At 45.8% G+C, this 21,642-nt stretch overlaps 1 pseudogene; it reads right to left on the reverse strand.

Annotated features, from left to right (window-relative positions):
- Nucleotides 1-4,690: 4,690 nt before the first annotated feature.
- Nucleotides 4,691-8,573, reverse strand: Nkiras1-ps1 (NFKB inhibitor interacting Ras-like 1, pseudogene 1; annotated as a pseudogene).
- Between the last annotated feature and the right edge of the window lie 13,069 nt (nucleotides 8,574-21,642).

Here is a 21,642-nt window from a genome sequence, read left to right on the forward strand (position 1 = left end):
TATCTCCCTCTCCCTCCCCCTCCCCCTCCCTCTTTCCCCCTCCTCTCTCTCTTTAAAAACATTAAGCCCGGAGCTTTGGTATGGCCCATGTGATCATATTCAGGCTCACTCAGGTAACATCCTCTCTTAAAGGCACACCCATCACCTGCTCACTGAAGTGCACAGAACACCGAATTCAAAGCACCCACGCCCACACATGTACACATGCATGCATACACATCTACCTATACACCCATATCCACACAGGCACACACACAAACATGTCCACATGCATATGCTAAAAAGGCTTCATGACACTGCCATTAGGGAAATGTAAATCAAGGGACTGGATGTACTTAAGTTGGTAGAGAGTTTGCCCAGCAGGTACAAAGCCCTGAGCTCTAGTCCCTGCACTGTGTAGAACTGGACGTGGAGGTGTATACTTCTGATCCTAACACCCTAAAGATGAGGCGGAAGGAGCAAGAAACGAAAGTCACTTTCAAGGAGAGTTGGAAGCCAGTTTGGGATATACCAGACCTTGTCTCAGGAATGTGAATGAATGAATGATATTCTTAGGAAAGGAAAGAAAATCCAAATTGAAATGATGAGATACCACGTCACACTCATAATTATGGGCATAAAATTAAAGAAAGCAGGCTGGAGAGATGGCTCAACAGTTAAGAGCACTGACTGCTCTTCCAAAGGTTCTGAGTTCAATTCCCAGCAACCACATGGTGGCTCACAACCACCTGTAATGGGATCCAATGCACTCTTCTGGTGTGTCTGAAGATAATTACAGTGTACTCAGATAAATAAAAAATAAATCTTAAAATTTTTTTTAAAAAATCATCCAAAATACTTTTTAAAAAATGAAAGGAAACAGAACATTGATGGAAGAATTCAGAATGGAGACCTCCAAACATTACTTACAGGGATGCAAAATGCTATTGCCATTGTAGAAAACAGTTGGTAATTCCCCAAAAGATTAAACGTGGAGTTTCTGTAAGGATTAACAATTACCCTTCCAGGCACACACTCAGAAGTGAAAACAGGGTCTCAGATAGATTCTTGTCCCCACCAACCCCAAAACTGTAAAATATACAGATGTCAATCTGTAGGTGACTGGATAGATGAAGCGTGGTATATGCATGCAAAGGAATATTATGCAGCCATGAAAAGAAAGGAAACCAGCCTGGAGTGTAGCACAGTGCAACTGTTCTACCCAGTATGCATGAGGCCTTAGGCTCCATCCTGTCCCTCAAATCTCTTCCTTGTTCTCTAAGGCCCTCTAAGGCCTCTCTAAGGACAACAAACCAAGGCACAATGCTGTCTTAGTTAGGGTCACTATCGCTGTGATAAAACACCATGACCAAAAAAGCAAGTTTGTGGAAAGCCGTAATAGCTTCTGCCGTTACAAGATGGCGCTGGCTTCCATTGCGGCAGCCCGGCTCCTCCCTGTAAACAAGCTGTGTGTGCATGTGCAAGAGTGTGTTCGCGCCAAGTCTTTGCCCACCCCGGGGGGTGCCAGTGAGATCATGGGTAAGCGACCAATCAGGCGTGGACGCGCCGTGCTAGGGTTTTATAAGCAGCGCCTTTCTGGGCCCTGGGTGTCTCCTCTTCAAGATGTAATAAACGCTTTGCTGCAGAAGGATCCTGGTGTCCGCGTGCGTTCTTGCTGGCGAGACGATAGCGAGGGACACAAGTTGGGGAGAATAGGGTTTATTTTGCTTACACTTCCTTATTGCTGTTCATCACTGAAGGAAGTCAGAACAGGAACTCACACAGGGCAGGAGCCTGGAGGCAGGAGCTGATGCAGAGGCCATGGAAGGGTGCTGCTTACTGCTTGCTCTCCATGGCTTGCTCAGCCTGCTTCATTATAGAACCCAAGACCACCAGCCCAGGGATGGCCCTACCCACAATGGGCTGGGCCATCATCCCCTGTCAATCATGGGATCCTATGGATCAATTGAGGTTCCCTCCTTTCTGATAGCTAGTTTGTGTGTCAGGTTGACATAGGACTAGGCAGCACATATGTCACCAAAGCTCTCCCAGGACACCAATGAGGATGACCTCTGGGAGTCAGTTCTCCCCTTTTACTGTGGGTTCTGGAGAACTCAGTCACCATGGGTGCAGCACACACATCTTTACTAGACACTTGCTGGCCTGGTAAAAATATTCATCGGGGGGTTGACCTTCAACTGTAAGAATCCTCTTCCCGCTCACCACAAAATGCTCCTGGAAGCACTCTTCCAAATTACGAAGTGTGCCTGCTGAGTGAGAGGAGATATTTTTCTCTGTGGAAACAGCCACTTGCCTGGTGTCCTGCCAATGCCCCTAGAAACTATGAAGACAGAAGCTGTTTGAATTTTCCATGGCTGTGAAGGATGAAATTAAAAGTAAAAGACACAAGCTGAAGCATTTTCCTTAGTCATTCAACAAACTCTGCCCAAGACACTGCCAAGGTGACTCAGATGCCAGCCAACAAATGACCTAACCAGCAAAGCCACGACTGTCCATTTTCACGACTGCCAGGCCAACATGCCCTTCAGGTGTCCCGTCTGCCATCTTGCCTGAGGAAGACAGTTCTCATGCTAGCTGTGAATCCAGGGTTTGCTTCACAACCTTCTGAGACCTCCTCATGCTGGTCACACTTGACGGACTCAGGGTCATCTGCTCTACGTGGAGGGGGTCACTGTGACACTCTTACTTTTTCTTGACGCTCACTGATTTTCACGCTTATAATCCTCAGGCAGGTAGGCATCAGGTAGCCCAGGCTGGTTTCACTCCCACTCTATAGCTGAGGCTGGTTTTGAACTCCCTATCTTCCTGCCCCCACCTCTCAAGTACTAGAATGATAGGTGTATGCCACTGTGTCCAGCTTCGCTTGCGATGTCTACGCTACAGTTTCCTTTCATGGCAATTAGTGGTTGCCCAAGAAACTAGAGATTTATCTCATACTTAAAACCATATTCATCACACCGGATGTAGCTTACGGGTTGAGCACTACCCTAGCATACGTAAAGCGCTGGGTTCAATCTCCAATACCACAGAGATATTGTTTCTGTATATTTATTATTGCTTTTGTAATAGGGGTTATTGGGTCGGAATCGGGACAAATGAGTTACTGGTCACACCGAGCTTCTTATTAATTGTACCATTGCGTTACATTGACCCCTGAAGTCTAAATGTCACCCCAGAACTACAGTGTTTGGCACTGAGTTGTGTGTGTCTTAAGTTAGTATGTTGAAGTCCTAATCTTTTTTTTTTTTTTTCCCGGAGCTGGGGACCGAACCCAGGGCCTTATGCTTGCTAGGCAAGCGCTCTACCACTGAGCTAAATCCCCAACCCCGAAGTCCTAATTCCTAACACCTCAGAAACCTGCTCTCTTTGGAAATAGTCTTTGAAGTTGAAATTGACTTAAAAACGAGAACATTCGGGTGGGCCCTCATTCAATAAGATGAAGCCCTTACTCAGAGAACAAATACACACAGAGAAGAGACCAAAAGAACGCATAGGGAGAGGTCAGCCATCTGCAGTCCAGGAAAGAGGCTTCATAAGAAACCAGCACTTTGGACACCTTGATGTGAAATTGCCAGCTTCCAGAACCAAGAGACACTGGCTCTCTGCTGAAGCTATGATGGTGGCAGGACAATGGGCAAATGCATTGAGCAGAGACCCCGTTGGGGGAGGAGTAGGGAGGGAGGAAGCAGTGGTGGGAGGGCAATCAGCCACAGTGCTGGATTTGTGGGACTGAGAGACACAGAGGCTAGGGTAGGGCGACTTCAGGCTATAGCATGTGTCTGGGAGCCCCTGAGAAGAACAGCCCCAACACTCTGGTCACACCCAGAAAAGGATCCAAGGCACATGGCTGGACATGAACAGTGCACCAGACCTGCCTACAGGCTAGGATGACAGCCACTCACTCTCCCAAAGCGTGTTCTGCTGACAAGGACCCAGGCAGCTCATCTCTGCCGGGTGAGAGTCCGAGAACCCGCCTCAGGGTTTTCCCTCCCCAGGGCCCCTCTCTTCCCTGACTTCCATAGAACTTCTTGCTTATTGAGAATCCTCGGGAACCCAGCATGGGCTGGAGGGACATAGGCCATTAGAAAATGAGGCAGGGAAACCCTACCTGGTTGAGTTTGATGAAATGTGCCCGTAACCCAGTATTTGAGGGACGGGCAAGGCAGAAGACCAGCATGGGCTTCATAGCTGAAGGGCAGTCTGGGATACATAGCAAACCCTGTCTCAAATACCAACAATGCAAAGCAAAAAGTAAAACAGGTACAGATAGCCCCATACCAAAGAAGACTTGAAAAACAGCCTTGTGGGTGTATCAACCCTTAACTCCTCGTCCCTGTATTGATTCTTGGTACCCTCTGCTGTGGACTTCTAGAGAATCATATAAACATGGTCTCTCTCTCTCTCTCTCTCTCTCTCTCTCTCTCTCTCTCTCTCTTTCTCTCTCTGTCTCTCTCTCTTTCTTTCTCTCTCTCTCTTTCTCTCTCTCTCTCTCTCTCTCTCTCTCTCTCTCACACACACACACACACACACACACACACAGTCATCATACAAATAATACACATGTACGTTTGACTTGGTGTGGTGGTATACACCTGCAATTCCAGCACCTGAGGCTGGAGAATTATAAGGTTTGCGTCCAGCCTGAATTATATTCCGAGAGAGCATCTCAAAACACAACAACAAAACCAGGCAGGGTGATGCACACCTTTAGTTCGAGGCCAACCTGGTCTACGTAGCAAGTTCCAGGCTGGCTATGATTACATAATGAGACCTTGTCAAAAACCAAACCCAAATTCCCAACAAACAACAAGCAGCATAAAGTTAAAAAAATAAAAAGGCATAAAGTTAGAAGCCCTCAGAACCACAACATAAATATAAACTCCTGACCTCTGTTCCACTTTGAGGAACACCGGCCTCTTGGAGAAAGGCTGGAAACCATAACCCAGCATCCAGGTTCTGGCACCGTCCTTGGCTCCGTTTCATCCTTCTACTCCTACCTGCCTCTTCTTCCAACATGTCATGACCTGGCTCATCTGTATACATAACCATGTCCCTTCTGTAATGTCTTCCAGGTCCCCATCTTGCTGACGGACTCCTACTCGTGCCAGGTCAGTAGTGACCTAGCTCAGCTTCCATGGAGGGAAGGAGGCAGGGTTCTGGTTGGAAGTCTTATCAGCTCGTGTGGTCTCATCTCCCTTGGGCGGCTGCCTTCAGACCCATCTTCCATGGCTGTTTGCATAGCGACATTCCTACTCCCGGGCAGGGATGTTTGTTTTGCTTATGATTGTCGCCCTAGTAACTATCACAGGAACTCGGTCTTAGCACACACTGCGCATTCAACTGAGTCTGACGGACGAATGGGGATGCTTCATGGACTCTGAGTTAAAAGGCCCCTAAACATTTTCAATGAGCAGTTACTCCCAATGCACTAAATAGTTAAATGAGGGAGCTGGAGAGATGGCTCAGCGGTTAAGAGCACTGGCTGCTCTTCCAGAGGTCCTGAGTTCAATTCCCAGCAATTACATGGTGGCTCGCAACCATCTGTAATGGGATCCAGTGCCCTCTTCTGGTGTGTCTGAAGACTGCTACAGTGTGCTCACATAAAATAAGTAAATTAATTTTTAAAAGAGTCGGTGTGCTACTGTAACAGCATAGCCGAGGCTGAAGAAAAGATAGGGGTTTCTTCTCCAGGTCATGGCGGCTTGGGAAGTTGAGGGTTATGTGGGTCCCATGGTTGTTGAGCCTTACCTGCATATCACTATGGCGAGAGGTATGGAAAGAGAGCTGGAGGCAAGGAGAAGGAGTGGAGGCAAAGGGGGTGGGGAGAAGAAGGGGGAAAGAGAGAAGAGACGATAAAAGAGAGGGGCAAAGGGAATGAAGGAAAGGAAAGGGAGGAAGAAAAGAGGGAGAAAGAGAGAGAGTATGAGAGGCCAAGGACATGGCCCAGCAGGGAAAGGTGCTTACCCACAAGCCTCACGACCAGGACTCGGTCCTTGGAGCTCACAGGATAGAAGGGTACAATTTGTCACACACACACACACACACACGCACACGCACAACAGATTTCTTTTTATTTTGTGGTAAGCACTCATTGTCTTCACTCATACAGAATCACAATTTAAGGAAGAGAAAAAAAGACTCAACTAAAAATAGCTAAAGGAATGTTTAAATATGCATTTCATCATCATGGGTGGATAGTTGAGGGTTGAGGCTAGTGCCCTGAATTCCTGCAGGGGCATCTAGAGAAGAGACATTTGGGGGTTCCTTCTGCTCACATACTGTACTTTTTTGGGTACTGATTTGGTGGGGTATCCGGAGCTCAGCTGGGACACCGGTGGACAGCAGGGACTGCAGCAAGCCGCAGGGCCTTGTGGGGGTTGTGGGCAAGCACAGACCAGTACTGGTACATCTGTATACACAGCATCCTCATTAGAGACCCAGTGGGGTGCTTGTCTCACACAGCCTTTGCCTTAGTTTGTTACAGGAAATGAATCCAGAGTGCGCCAACAGAAAAATGTCTACCAGTTGATCACTCGTCCAGGTAATGCTGTGGAGTGAAGATCTGAGGTGGGCTTGTGTGACAAAGGTTTTGTTTCTCCAAGACAGAGATTCACAGAAATAATTTTTAGGTTATCAACAATTGGCAACTGCTCAGTTATCTGCAAGTAAATTTAGTAGTGACCCTTCACTTATTTAATTAATTGAGCAACTAGCTATTCAAAGTGTTAACATGTAACATGTGTTTAAAATTAGTGGGCTGGGAATATAGATCAGGGAGTAAACCGCATGCGCATAGGGACCCAAGTTTGAGCCTTAACACCCACATAAGAAAGTGAGGTGGCACGTGCCTGTGATCCTGGCCAAGGGGAGGTGGAGGCAGTAGGATCGCTGGGCTTGATGGCCAGCCAGCCTTGGTGATGTGGTGAGCTCCAGGTTCAGTGATGGACCCTGCCTCAAAATATAGAGAGGGATTAAGTCAGACAGCTGTTGCCATCTTCTGCAGCCCCTCCCCTTTGCATATACATATCCCATATACATAGAGCATCTGTGGTGATTTGAATAAGAAGTCCTCCAGAGGGTCATGCTTGGTCATCAGGGTGCAGCACTACTTGACAGTGATTAGAAGGTACGGCCTGGGGCTGGAGAGATGGCTCAGTGGTTAAGAGCACTGACTGCTCTTCCAGAGGTCCTGAGTTCAATTCCCAGCAACCACATGGTGGCTCACAACCATCTGTAATGAGATCCGATGCCAGAATAAATAACAAACTCAATCTTAAGAACAGGTTTCAACTGGGTTCGGTCCCCAGCTCCGAAAAAAAGAACCAAAAAAAAAAAAAAAAAAAAAAAAGAACAGTTTTCAAATAAAGACAAAATAATTTCCGACAGCAATAAACCAGTAGCTTGCGTTAAAGTGCATTAAGTTACCACTTAGGGGTTCCCTAAGGCACAGAGGAGGTTTGTGAAGGGCCATGTTAAATCGGAACCCTGTGCCATGCTACAGACACTTCAAGGCTGGACTGTTTCAGAATAGGAGTTCCCTTTGTTTTTCCTCCCAGGCAAAGGGAAGCTAGGTTTGTTCTGGGGCTGAGAAAACTTGCTGGCCAGGAAATCAAAGGGCTCAATCAGTGTCCTGCGGTCCGTCACCATCACCTCCCAGAGCTTCGCTTTCTCACTTCTGGCCCACTGTTGTGCCCCGTCACCATCCGCTTGTCCCTGCTCAGAAAGGTCCAGTTGGTTTCCTAACACAACAATTGCCACCGCCTTTTTTGTCTTTGAATTATCAATTTCTTTCTTCAGAAGCTCCACTCCTTGAAAGGACTCGAGGTGATTCACACTGTACACAAGGACAAAGCTATCAGCAAATGAGAAATGATGCCTTTGGCAATTCCTTGCCTTCCTGCAGGCCTCGGTGTCGTTCAAGTGCAGCTGCTCCTTCACCCCCACAGGCTGTCTCCACAGATACCACGTGCACGTCTCCCAGCGTTTCACGGTTTTCCACCCCAATACTGTGATTCCCATAAAGGAGTCGCTCCCAAATTGCAGTTTTCCCAACAGACAACAGCCCACAAATGACAACCTTGCAACCCTTTCCCGCCTTCCCCTGGTCCATTTAACGCAACACTGGGCAGCTGTGAATGGGAGGTCCAAGAGTCTAGTAGTGGTGGCTCAATCACAAGCGTGGGCATTTCATCTGGTCTTCTGTAAAAGCTGGAATCCTAAAGAAGTAGACACTAACAGATGTGCTGGTAGGTAAGCACAGGCAGGTGAAGAAGAGTGAGTCTTCCTTCTTCCAATGTCCCTACATAGGTAGGTCTGTAGGTCTTCCTCAGCTTTGGCAGCCCGGGAGCACTGCTGAGAGCTGGGGGAGATCATCTGGCAAGGTCTGGAGAAGGTAAGTGGGGAAGGTGTGTAGGAATCCAAGAGAGAGGCACTCTGGGCAGAGAAATGAGACTTGAAGGCTCCCCTAGGAGAATCGGACCAGGAAACAAGGAGGACTGTGGGATGGACAGGAGAGCGGAGAAGTAGGGAGTTCTCTGAAACCCTTGTTTCATCCTAGAAATGCTGTCGGATGTTCAACCCCGTGCCTCTTGTGGAACCTACCGACTGCTGATGCCCTTGAGGTGTCAGCTGGACCACCCACTCCCTGCACCAGAGGGAGCAATTCCCATGAGACCACATGTCCACAAACACAACACAGGGACAGATGTGGTGACTTTCTAACCTCCGACCCAGCACTGGGAGGGGCGCCTTTTCTGAGGTGGCTGGGCAAGTCTTCCTGGGACACTGGGATGAACCTAGAGGATGGGATGTGACAAAAGGGCCTTTATTCAGAGAGCCCTGTGGGAGAAGGCACGTAGGATGAGACCGCAGTAAGGGCCAGAGTCAACCCCGGAGCTGGGGCGGGTGGCAGAGGGGAGCCTGAGGTTGCTGAGTCCTTTGTGTCCCCCTGCCCCTCCCCAGGAGGCTGCACGATGCTCTTCTGGGGAGTTTGAGTCATACAAAAAGCATGGAAGCCCTCAGGCTTTTCGAGCTCAGAATTTAGCCATTCTCTATATAGCCCGTGATGGGCTTTCCCCGTTAACGCTGATCGATGTGATAATTGGCCCTGCCCTTTGCTTATTCATTTGTTCATAGACACCTGAGCTGCTCTAATGTTGTAATAAGAAGCATGAATATTCAAACATCTCCGAGGGTCTGACTTATTCCCTCTAAGGTTTACCCCCTCCGTCCCTCCCTATGCTCCCGCTTCCTGCTTGCCTGCCTCCGTCCGTCCTTCCTTCTTTCCTTCCTTCCTCCCTTCCTTCCTTCCTTCCTCCTTGCTACTCTACTTACTTGCTTCCCCTCTTTTGTCTGTCTAGTTCGTTCCGGATGCCCGAGATTAACCCAAGGGTTTACGTGTGCTTTTGCACACCATTCCGAAGGCACACCCAGCCCCCATGCTTTTATCAACACGCTGTCCTTCAGCCTGTGATGGCTTGACTTAAAGCTTCTAGAGTTGGCAATGGTGTGAATGGATCACATTCAGTAGAAAGTGTACTTTGGATTTTGACCTTTCACCAAGCTATTGATGTATATAATACAGCCCTGTTTTGCAACACTGGGCAGCTACAGGGATTAGCAACTCTCAGAGAGCCCTGTGATCAAGATGGGGGCAACCAATACCCTAGAATGTGCTGTGTAACTAAGCCTGGATCTTGGGCTGGTTGAGCGCATTACGTTGGATGTAGTTTTGACTTACCATGGGTTTAGCCGGGCACGATGGTGCGTTCTTGTAATCCCAGCACTTGGGAGGTAGAAGCAGGAAGAACTGGAGTTCAAGGTTATCCTCTGCTACTCAGTGAACTGGAGGCCAGCCTGCCCTATAGGAGATCTTATCTCAGAACCAACAAACACAACAGTAGTCAGAATTTCACCTTATCATAGGATGGGGAGGATCTGTGCACTCAGAAATGGACTTTTCTGGATCAAATGATGGATACATTTTTAATTTCCCAGAATTCGATATTCAAGACAGAATGTTTCCATGGTGGCTATGCCATCTCTCATGTCTGCCAACAGGGCACAGTATGTTAGCTTCTCCACCATCACCTCCCCAGATTTGTTATTCTTGGGTGTGAGGGTTGTTTGTTTTGTTTTTATAGTAGCAATGTTAAGGTGTGTGGGAAGCCCTTGGTTGCGTTTCTTACTCATCTTTAAGTAAGTAACCGTTTATGGAAGGGATTTCACATGAGATGTTTGCCCTGTCCATCCGGGTCACTGAAGGGCAAGCTTCCTCTAAGTAACCTTTTCTCAAAGGACCCATCCTTGACCCAGCTGTGCTAACAGCGCACAGATCTTCGGTGTCAACTTCTTCAACAATTTACTTTCAGGACAATTTTAGGAGCTCTCTGCCTTTCACATGCCGACATCCCACCTGAGTTCAAATCACACGAATCCCTTTCTCACTCAGAAACGCTGTGGATCTGTGTGTAGGATATGCCAGTGCCAGGAGAAAGAAGAGAAAGAGACAGCAGAGGAGGGGGATGAGGGGGAGGATGGTGAGGAGGAGGAGAAAGAGGAGGAAGAGAAAAATTAGTGAGTCTTTCATAGTTAACTGTCTCGTGGTTTCCCACAGGCCCAAGAAACAGCCCCACGAGCAAGGAAAACCACAAATTACTGTATGAGGCATTTCTAACAACTGGAGAAATCCTCTGAATCTTTGTTGTTTTTGAGTTAAGCAGTTAGTCCCTGCCAATTCCCTCCACTGTTCCTCCCTCTAGCCAAGTCAGTCTGCTCACCCAGCCCACTTCCAGTGAATTCTCCAACACAGCCTTTCTAGAACAAGCCATGACACACATGACCAAGCTGGTAAAAGTAAGGAATGACGAAAACCCTTCCTTCCCTAATGCACTCTTTTAAAAACAATTATCTTAGTTTTTATTGACTTACTCATTTGTATGAGTGTGTGTGTGTGTGTGTGTGTGTGTGTGTGTGTGTGTGTGTGCGCGCGCGTGTGTGTGTGTGTGCGCGTGCGTGCATCGTGAGGGAGTTGGTTCTCTTCTTCCACTGTGTGGGTCCGGGTGTTCAACTTGGGTCCTCAGGCTTGGCTGTAAGCGCCTTTACCTGCCGAGCATCCCTTCCTATCCCCACTCCCTTCCCATTTGTGTCAGGTAGGTTGAACATGAATTTAGTGTCTTTGCTAATCTCTGTGATCAGCTGTAACCATGAGACGTGAATTCTGAAGAAGGCTTTTTCCTCATCCCCTTGAAAGCAAAAGTGGCATCCAGTTCCTCCCAGGAGTGACAGCCGGCTTGGGTGGAATATTGGTTTTGGCATCTGTAAGGATTCATACTGACAGAGCACGCTGTTTTTACAGTTTGACCGTTAAGATTCAAGACTCTAGTTGATTAGATAAGGAATTCCAAGCAAGGCGGTTCAGGGTGGAGGAGGAAGTTGTGTATTACAGCCCAGCCCGTTCCTGTTTGGTGAAGCCCCTCCACCCTCTGAACTTGCCTTTACATACTTCCCCTCACCAAGCAAGTCCTTGGCAAGCACCGAGTCTTCTTTGAAAGTGTTCTGTGTTGAATAAGAGGCCTTTGATTTTCTTCTTCCTTTTTAACTTGTGTAGTTAAGAGCCCCGGGGCTCCTAGTTACTATTTCTATGGCATTTGGATCACACACACAAGCAAACAGTTGAATTGAGTTCATCATAACCTTTTAATAACAGCTTCCGTCTGCAATTCTCTTCAGAGTGGAGAAGATGTTTGCACACATGACTGTTCATCGGGCCCACACATATACAAACACTGTGATCAATAAAGCAGAAGTCAGCTCTGTCTTACAGAGCCTTAGAGGGATCAAGTGACTGGTCCTAGGCCACACAGGCACAGCACACACAGGACTCAAGCCCAGACCTTTTGATTCTTAAATCTGTAGCATGGAGGATTCTGTTTTGTGTTGGTGATTGTGGAATTACAAAAACACATGGAAAAGCAAGTTAGTAAATTATTCCTATGCATAGTGCTTGCAAAAGATTTGAAAAGTGAGGAAGAAAATACAATCAATCAAATGAAAGGAAGTAAATTTGCGACATTTAAGACTCAGGAAATAATCTTACAGAAACTGTGGGGAAAGAATGTGATAGATTGCTGAAATTCATTTATCTAGCCTTTGACAGTAATCTCCAGGAAGAGCTAAATGAGAAATGAGGAATAAGTGGATGGAGTTACCTGAAATTCTACATAAGTTCTCCTAAGAACAAGAGCCCAGATTGTTTAACTGGAGTCCCTTTGGCAGTGGTTCCCAACCATGGGGTCATGACCCCTTTAGAGGTCGAATGACCTTTCACAAGGGTCACCTAAGACCATCAGAAAACACAGATATTTACACTATGATTCATGACAGTAGCAAATTACAGTTAGGAAGTAGCAACGAAATGTGATTTTATGGTTGGGGGTCAGCACAGCATGAGGAACTGTATTAAAGGGGCACAACTTTAGGAAGGTTGAGAGCCACTGGTCTACAGGGAGAGAGGATGGAGGCAATAAAAGATTGGGTCCCATAAGGAGCAGAGCTCAGGCTTCTAATCCCAGCATTCTGGAGGCTGGAGCAGGAGGATCACAAGTTCAGAGCTAGCCTGGGTGCCAAAATAAGACCCTGTGTCACCTCCCAAAAAAACCTACAAATTAAGGGAAGGGAGACACATATGTGCATGGAGAGAAAGTCTGGGTTTGTAGCCACTCCCTGGGCCCCTGGCTCAGAATCATATGTTTGGTAACAGAGGAAACATTCTCCAAGCAGCCTCTGCTTGGAGGTTACCACTCTTCTGTATTTTGATGTATTTGTTGATATTAATCACCTTCATCAATTGGTGTGAGCATCTCGAGGTACTCTAGGGTCTGTCTGGTTCATCCCAGAGACTCTGGAAATGTTCTTGGTTTTATAACCGAATGAACAGACAAGGGTCACCTGGCCGAGCTCAAAGCTATGAAGGAGAAGTGGCGGGGCTGTACTCTCCCTTCCCCAGCTGTCTGAAAGTGGACTTGAGGCTTGAAAGAGCGGCCCTCAGTGGTCTAGACCAGATCAGAGGGAAGGGCAAACAGCAAGACAGAGGCACTGGTGAGACGCTTGTACGGGAACATTTGTTGATCTCACCAAGGGTGGCTTTTGTTAGAAAGATGCATTTATGTGCCCATGTATGTGGGGGGGGGGGCAGTTACGATGATTCATGTCCTAACTCCGTCATGGACATGGGAAACTATAAAACTCTAAATGGACTCACAATTTAAATATTCAAAGGACATCTGCAGAAAAACCACACACAAAATAAGGAAGAGGTATAATTCAGCATTTCACACAGCTCTGCTGTATGAAGAATAATCGATCCCACCATAGGAGCTGGCGTCTGTGGTGTATGTATTCTTATTTCTAGTTTTGTTCAAAGTAAGGTGGGCAGCGTTTTGTGAGTGTTAATGTGGCCTGATAGATTGATGGTGGTGTTCTATTCTGTGGCGTTTTCTTGATTTCTCTGGGGTCTGTGTGTTAATTACTCCTGAGGGGTGCAGAACAGAATCCATGATTCTCCTCGAAGTTCTGCGAGTTCTTGGCTTCACACTTGATTATACTCTGTGATGAGACGCACGCATGGCAATGGACATTATGTCTTAAATAAGTGACTGTAGGCTTAGAGCTCTCAAAACCTACTTTAATAGGGGCTCTTGAATGTGCCACACCCCCTTCTCACCCACCATCCAAAGCTAGGGAAGAGAAGACGGTAAATAGGACAAGGGGATGGGGACCTCTTTAGAAGTTCTTTGGGGAGGTCCCAATCTCCATTGTCAGGATAGCAGCAGTCCAGTCCTGTCCTGTCAGGATAGGAAACACGAGTCAGCAGCGGTGGCACAAGCCAGCAGAAACAGTCAGGCCTCCTGCACAAGTCAGCAGGAGCAACCGAAACCAGCCGGAATGTCGAGAGACGTTTTCTTCTATGCCTCTCTCAATGAAGTGAAGACACGAGACCAACAAAGCTTTGCACAGCTAGCTCTGCACGAGCCCCATCGCCATCTGTGGAATCCCACTCGTACTTCTCTCCAAACATCACGTGTCCTCTCACGGTTCTTGCCTCAGCGAAACATCACCTGAGTCTGCCTCAGCAAAACGCCATGTTGAGTCTGTGTCATATGACACAACCAGAAATTTCCACTTCGAGTGACCTTTAAAAATATGTAGCTTATGTGTGTATGTCTGGGTGTGTGTATGCACACATATGGTGAGTAGATGATCATAGCGGCCAGAAGGGGGTGCTGGTTCTCTTGGAGCGTCTGTGAGCTGTCATGTGTGGGTGCTGGAATCGTAACCCTATTCCTTTGGCAGTAAGCGCTCTTAACCACTGAGCCATCTCTCCGGCCCCTAAATGACCTTCCTCTAGATACATAACGTTCTTCTGTATAAGAATTCTCCTGGTTCTCAAGTCTGCTTTGTCTGAAATAAATGTAGCAACCGTAGCTCAGATTTGGATAGTGGCATAGCTTCTAAAATTCTTTATTTTAGATTAGTTCGGTATGTGTGAGTGTGTAAGTGTGTATCGACTAGTTTCATTAAGGTTGTTTGCAGGACCACGGGCACCTTGGCAAGAGTAAGTGGCTACATCAGTAAGAAACCATCTCTCCATTATTTATCAACTTTGTATAAATCCTTAGGGAGAGATGACCCCATGGCCCCTCCCCCTTCTGTGGCCCAGTGTTGAGGGGCTCAGTCTTGTATAGATCTTGGCCAGGTAATCCCAGCAACCGTGTGTTCAAGAGCGCAGCACCCACACCGTAGCTGTACGTCAGTATTCCATAGGTCCTCCCAGCTTCTCCTACTTGTTTTTCTAAGACCACCCTTCTCTGGAGTATCTCCTGGGCCTCAGACGGGGTGATATAGCTGTCCCACTTTTGGTGGAGCATTTATTTATTCTCGGTACTTTGACCAGTTATGGATCTTTGCAGTGATCATCACAAAAAAAGACGTTTGTCTGGTCAAAGCTGACAGGAGCGCCGAGCTACGGGCTTAATCATGGTTACTTAGAAGGCCGTGATATGGGTATGTCCTGTTCATTTAGCAAAATGATAGCAGTTGCCTCTGCACAAGGCCAGCAAGGTCCCCAGCCACAGGCTCATCTGGGTTTACAGCTCCAGATGTGGATGCCTTCCTGCAGAGTGGGCATCGGTACCAATCAGAAGGTGGTTGGTTACCCCGTAACACACTTACCATTATTGCACTGGTGGCCTCGTGGGCCTGGCTGGTCATTATTGTTGCACACAAGGTCCACAGCTGAGTAAACCTGCTGGTGACAGTTATCTGGAATAGTTACCGGCTTTTCTACGCCCTCTTTTGTGTCCAAATAACGAATGACACAGAAACCTATTATATTTATTAGTAAGCTTCAAGCGCTACAGCTGGTCAGACGTTCATCTATCCTCACCCAACCATGCTAAGTACTGCCCAGTCACACATCCCATTACCTGTCATCTCAGTCCTGCCCGGACTGCTCTGTCTGTGTCCTCATGGTGACCACCCTCTGGCAACTCCCTGGAGAGTCTCTCACCCTCTCCTACCTCCACCTGGGATGCCCTCACTGGGATTGGAAGTCCTGCCTTAACTCTCCTCAGCTATAGGCTGGTCAGCTCCTTATCAACCAATCAGAGGTGATGGAGAACAATTTTTATACAGCATTGAGATTAATAATAACGAAGATGCCAACATCTGGACTACAGCCACATCTCTGGTCACAGTTATCAGTATCTGAATACACAGTGTACAAAAACATCTCCCAACAATTATCCCCCAAGAGTATAGCATTGCTGACAGTAAGAAGGCTCCAGAAGGGAAGAAATTTCCAGTCTAGTTCCAGACTGATTTCTTTACGTCTGTGAACCAAGCTTGTGTCTTGTGTGAGCTTTCTATGGGAGGCCTCGTGTAATTCTTATAATTATTATTATTTTTTTGGTTCTTTTTTTCGGAGCTGGGGACCGAACCCAGGGCCTTGCGCTTCCTAGGTAAGCGCTCTACCACTGAGCTAAATCCCCAGCCCCTTATTATTTTTAAAAACGATTTATTTATTTTATTTTAATGTGCATTGGTGTTTTGCCTGCATGTATGTCTGAGCGAGGGTGTCAGATCCCGTTTTGAGCTGTCATGTGAGTGCTGGGAATTGAACCCAGGTCCTTTAGAAGAGCAGCCGGATATCTTAACTGCTGTAATTCTTAATTCTAATTCCTTTTCTATGCCAACTGTTTCTCCTGTGCATCAGTCAAGATTTTTTTTTTTTGTATTTTATTTTCTGCACTTTAAATATTCTATAAGTGTGTGTGTGTGTGTGTGTGTGTGTGTGTGTGTGTGCGCGCGCGCGTGTGTGTGTTTCTCTAAGCCTCTTGGATCTGTGGTTTGGTGTCCAGTGTCCATCATTAATATTTTGGAAACCCTTCAGCCCTCACTACTTCAGTTGTTTCTTTGCGCTTTTAAAATTCTCCATCTGCAAGTCCAGGAACATGTATGTTACACCGTCTGCAACTTTTCCACAGTTACTGCATACTGTGTCCTCTTGCTTTTGTTTGTTTGTTCCCTTCTTTTCTTTTTACCGTTCAGCTGGAGAAACTTTCACTGATATATCTTCCGGTTCACCGATCCTTCCTCTGGCCTCGTCTACAGATAAGTCCGTCCGATGCTTTCTTTCCCTCTGCTAGTGGTTTTGATTGCTATTCTTTCCTTTTGATTTTTCTTAGATTTCCTGTTTTTCAACTTATTCTTCATCTATACTTGCATGTTTTCAACCTTTTTATAGCATCAATAACATATTAAGCATAATAACTTTACATGCCTTATCTCAATATTCTACAAACTATATCATATCTGAGATTTCGTTTTTAAAGATTGTGCCCTTAAAATATTTCTTGTAGCTTTTCCCCTTTTTTTGGATAATTTTAAAACCATGTAAATTACTTTCTCATTCTTGCTACCAGAATATTAGGAACTATTTTTTATTTTACTTTATTTTTGGTCAGACTCAGAAGTGTCTCTAACTTGTTCCTCACTTCCTGCTGTTTTTCTTCCGATGGGCACTGAAGACGTGATTATTTTCAATGTGTTCATCTCATTTTCCTCTTTTGAAGATGGGGCTTTCATGTGTCAGAGCTAAAACCAGGAAGTATTACCAGGAAAAGGAAGTTGAAGGGAACGTCTAGACTCAAGGGCTCCATTTGAACACAGTCAAACAAGCGGCATAAATGGAGAGTTTCAAAGCCTACAGAGGCAAGATGTGGTTGCCTGTTGGCAAGGTCCCTGAGGGGAGTGCATAGGAGTGCAAACCAGGGAGAAGCAGTGATGAACTGGTTCTCAAGGTCTGGCTAAAGGTACATCTGACTAAATGTACCTTAAACAAGGGGGTTCTCACTGCTTTCAGAGAGAGAACATTGCTCTAGGAACTATGTTAGTTCCAAGGGGCAAAGGCTTGTGGGATTGAGGGGCAGGAGGCTATAATCCGAGGGGCTCATCTTCAGCATCCACTTGGATACCACTCAGGTTGCCTTTCTTTCTTCTTAACTGATGCAACATCTCTTCCGTCTCCTCCAAGTACCCAGGATCCAACACGTCTTAGCTGTGGGTCAGTCACCAATACCTTGACACTCAGGCTTTATCTCCAAGTTTTCCAAACACGCAGAGGTGTGACTTTGATAAGGAGTATTCGGTTACAACAGTATTTCTGAGCACTATCTAGGATAACAACCTAGGCGATGGAGAGCCATCGATTTTTAAAATTTTTATGATGGGGTAAAGTTGCTGTGAGTCGCTAGGAAACTGTACTTTGGCTTCTGAGTTCTGATGTCATCACAGATATCCGTGATATGATCCTGTCTCAAGATGCCTGACAACAGCAGCAGCCATGGCTCCTGGTGGCCACACACTGTATTTTGTGTGTTTACAGCCCGCCATGCCTACAAAGGACCCTTCTCTACTGCTAGTAACCATAAGACAGCTCCATCTTTTGCTTTCAGGATTGTAAGAGGCAATGGTACGATAAGGCAGGCTATAATATATTTAGTATATATTAAATATATATAATTCTCTCACACAAATAAATATATAAATGCATGTATATATTTTTATACACACATATTTAATTCTTTTTTATTTTTTTTTTAATTTTTTTTTTCGGAGCTGAGGACCGAACCCAGGGCCTTGCGCTTGCTAGGCAAGCGCTCTACCACTGAGCTAAATCCCCAACCCCATATTTAATTTTTTGAGATAATATCTATGTAGCTTTGTCTGTCCTGGAACTCACTATGTAGACCAAGATGGCCTTGAACTCATAGAGATCCACCTACTTCTGCCTCCTGAATTGAAGAGGCATTCCCGTCTTTCCTTCCCATCGTAGAGACTACGGTATTTTCTATGTTAAATGTGTCACATATATTTTGATGTACAGTGTTTTCAGTTTGTGATTGTTTTATCAGAGTATCATCCACGTATTTTCCAGGTGTTGGTTCTGCCCTTTATCTTTCCTAGCTCATCCGTGGCATGGTGGGGTTGCCTTTCTCCCCTTTTTCTAAGGATGGTTGTCCTTAACACCTTGGGGGTGGGGGGACAGGGAAATGATCAACATGAATCTCTGAGAAAAGTAATTCCAGAAATGCAAGGGAAGTCTAAAAGGGTGCCCCTCTGATGGATACCACGGTTGCTGACTTGACTGGATTGAGAGATGCCTCAAATATTAGTAAAGCACATTTCTCTATTTGTGAGGATCAGTGTGTGTGTGTGTGTGTGTGTGTGTGTGTGTGTGTGTACGCGCACATGTGTGCGTGCATTACATGCATGTGGGCAGTTGATGTTTCTAGGGAAGATTAGTAAAAGAGGATGTATAGACTTACCTTAGACAGGCAGCTGGGGCTGGGGACTGAGATTCAGTAAAAGGAGAAAAAGGAGGAAGGCCACAAGGAAACTCTTAATATCTCTCTGTCTCTGTCTCCTTCTCTCCCTCTCCCTTTCTCTCCTGTCTACAATGAGGTGAACAGCCCCCTGCAGATACCCTCCACCACAATGATTTTTTCTCCTTAATGTAGGCTCAGAAACATGCCGTCAAGCGGTCAGGGGTTTTAAACTGAAATTATGAGTCAAAATAAATATTTCTTTCCTCAATCTGCTTCTCTTTAGCATTTATCAGGCAACAAATAGACTGACACAATCCCCATAACCATAGACACGGGGTGGGGGGTACCAGAGTTCATCTGAAGGGCTGCCAAAGGCAATTAATTATTCAGAACATAAAACTTCACTCTTAAAGAGAGGAAGAAGTTATCAAAAAAAATTCCAAGAGAATCACACATCACACAAAAGCCAACTTGTCAAACTATGGGTTTTCACTTGTTTCATTAGCAAATATTAATTATATATAATAATGGCTTGTGACATTTTCACGCTTCCTAATAATGTGTTTTTATCACATGCGCTACTCATTACCCTCTTCCAGACTTCCGGAAGCTCTGCTGATTGCTCCATGTTTACAGCCAGTCCTGTTTTCGTCTGTCTGTCTGTCTGACTCCATCTCCCTCTCCTTCTCCCCTCCCCTCCCTCTCCCCACCCTCTCTGTCTTTCAAGATGTCTTTTAAAAAGGGAAGCCTCAAAACTATTTCTATTTTCAAAACTAAAACCCTCTAGATTTCCAGGGGGGAAATTTGAACCGAGTTTATTTTTCTCCTAGATAGCCTTAGGGCCAGACATCTCTGAAATGCCTTTCAAGTGGGACTTCTGAATGTCAACCCTAGACAATAGCTATGCTGTGAGCACAAAGACTTCTTTCTTCTTAACTGAAGAAAGAATTCCAGGCACTGTTCACTACTGAGGAGAGGCAAGCACTGAGGCTCTACGCGCTGTTCCCACACACACCGCCGGGGACTGAGTGTAAAGCCATGCAGATCAATAGGTTTAGCATTAGTGTGCGTCCTGTAAAGATTATCCTTATATTATTCAAATGCTGATTTCTCAGCCCCAGTGTCCCTTGGCAAGCAGACAGGGAATTGTGATGCATATTCTAAGAATCTCCTGTTTCAGTGTTGTGCAAACGTCACTCTCTGAGTATCTCTGATTGGTCAATAAAAGCTGTTCAGCGAATGACTGGGCAGAAGAGAGAACAGGGCTGGACTTCCGATTACAGTGAGGGGAAGGGCAGAGGGGAGAGGAAGAGGAGATTGACCATGGTTTGAGGGTGCAGCAGACACTATGAGAAAACACCTGGAGCTGACGGAGCCAAATTAATACTAAAATGCAAATATATTGGGGATTTTGGTTGGGAGGTAGCCAGATCATTACAGAATTATTAGAATTCATTAGAACAGATTATTAGAACAGACCAATAACTGCCTTGCTGTAAGCTTATCAAATTAATCTAGTAGTCACTGCCTCATTTATTTGGGAGCTAGCTGGATAAACTATATAGTTATAAATTTGCTATAACACACATCTTTTTCTAGAAAGACAAGAAAGAGTAATTCAAAGAGGGCTGAGTTCAGAGACAAAAACATTAATGAAAAGCGTTTTATAGCAAAAAGTAATTCTAGTTAAATAATTACAGTAACAGTTCCTACTTTTGAGTGTGTGAGTGTGTGTGTGTGTGTGTGTGCTCGCACGCGCGTGCGTGCACACCCACCCACGTTGTTTGGCTGAGACAGGGTCTTACACAGCACAGGATGTCCTTGAACTCACTATATTCCTATGGGGCTGGTCTTGAATTCCTTCTGCCTCCACCTCCAGATGCTGATACCGTTTATATAATAATTTTTCATAATAGTATTGTGACTAACGTTTCCAATGTAGGTAAATTTTGAGGTGCACGCTATTAATATGAAAGGGACAAAATGGCGTGACGTTAACATTCTTCCTATGACTAGAAGACTGTGAAGGGCCGGGATGGGGGAAGGAGAACTATGTGCATGCTGGATACATTAGTTACTCTTCTACTGCTGTGAGGTAACACCGTGACCAAAAGGCAACCTAAGGAAGAGTTTGTTGGGGTTGGGGATTTAGCTCAGTGGTAGAGCGCTTGCCTAGGAAGCGCAAGGCCCTGGGTTCGGTCCCCAGCTCCGAAAAAAAAAAAAAAAAAAAAGAACCAAAAAAAAAGGAAGAGTTTGTTTCGGCTTATGGCTTTAGAGGAGTGGTTCTCAACCTTCCTAACACTGCTACTTTTTAACACAGTTCCTCACCTTGTGGTGACCCCAACCATAAAATCATTTTTGTCGCTGCTTTATAACTGTAAGGTTGCTACTGTTATGAATCATAAAGTAAATAACTGATATGTCAGATATCTGATATGCCATCCCTGTGAAAAGCTCCCCCCACTTTCCCAAAGCGGTCAACACCCACAGGTTGAGAACTGCTGTTCTAGAGCAGAAGGGTTTGCAGTGGTGAACAGAAGCACTGTGGAAGCAGAAGCAGAATACTCCCAGTCCAAAACTGCACCCAAACCGTACCCACCAACCAGGTGTCCAAATACAGGAGCCTTTGCAAGATATTTCTCATTTGAACCACCACATTGGTCCCTGACCCTCAAAGGCTCATGATGTAAAATACCGTTAGTCCAGTCTCAACATGGTTTAGCAACCCAAAGTCTCTTCTGAGACTTGAGGCAGT

The sequence above is a fragment of the Rattus norvegicus genome, chromosome 17, assembly GCF_036323735.1.
Source record: "Rattus norvegicus strain BN/NHsdMcwi chromosome 17, GRCr8, whole genome shotgun sequence".
Classification (NCBI taxonomy): domain Eukaryota; kingdom Metazoa; phylum Chordata; class Mammalia; order Rodentia; family Muridae; genus Rattus; species Rattus norvegicus.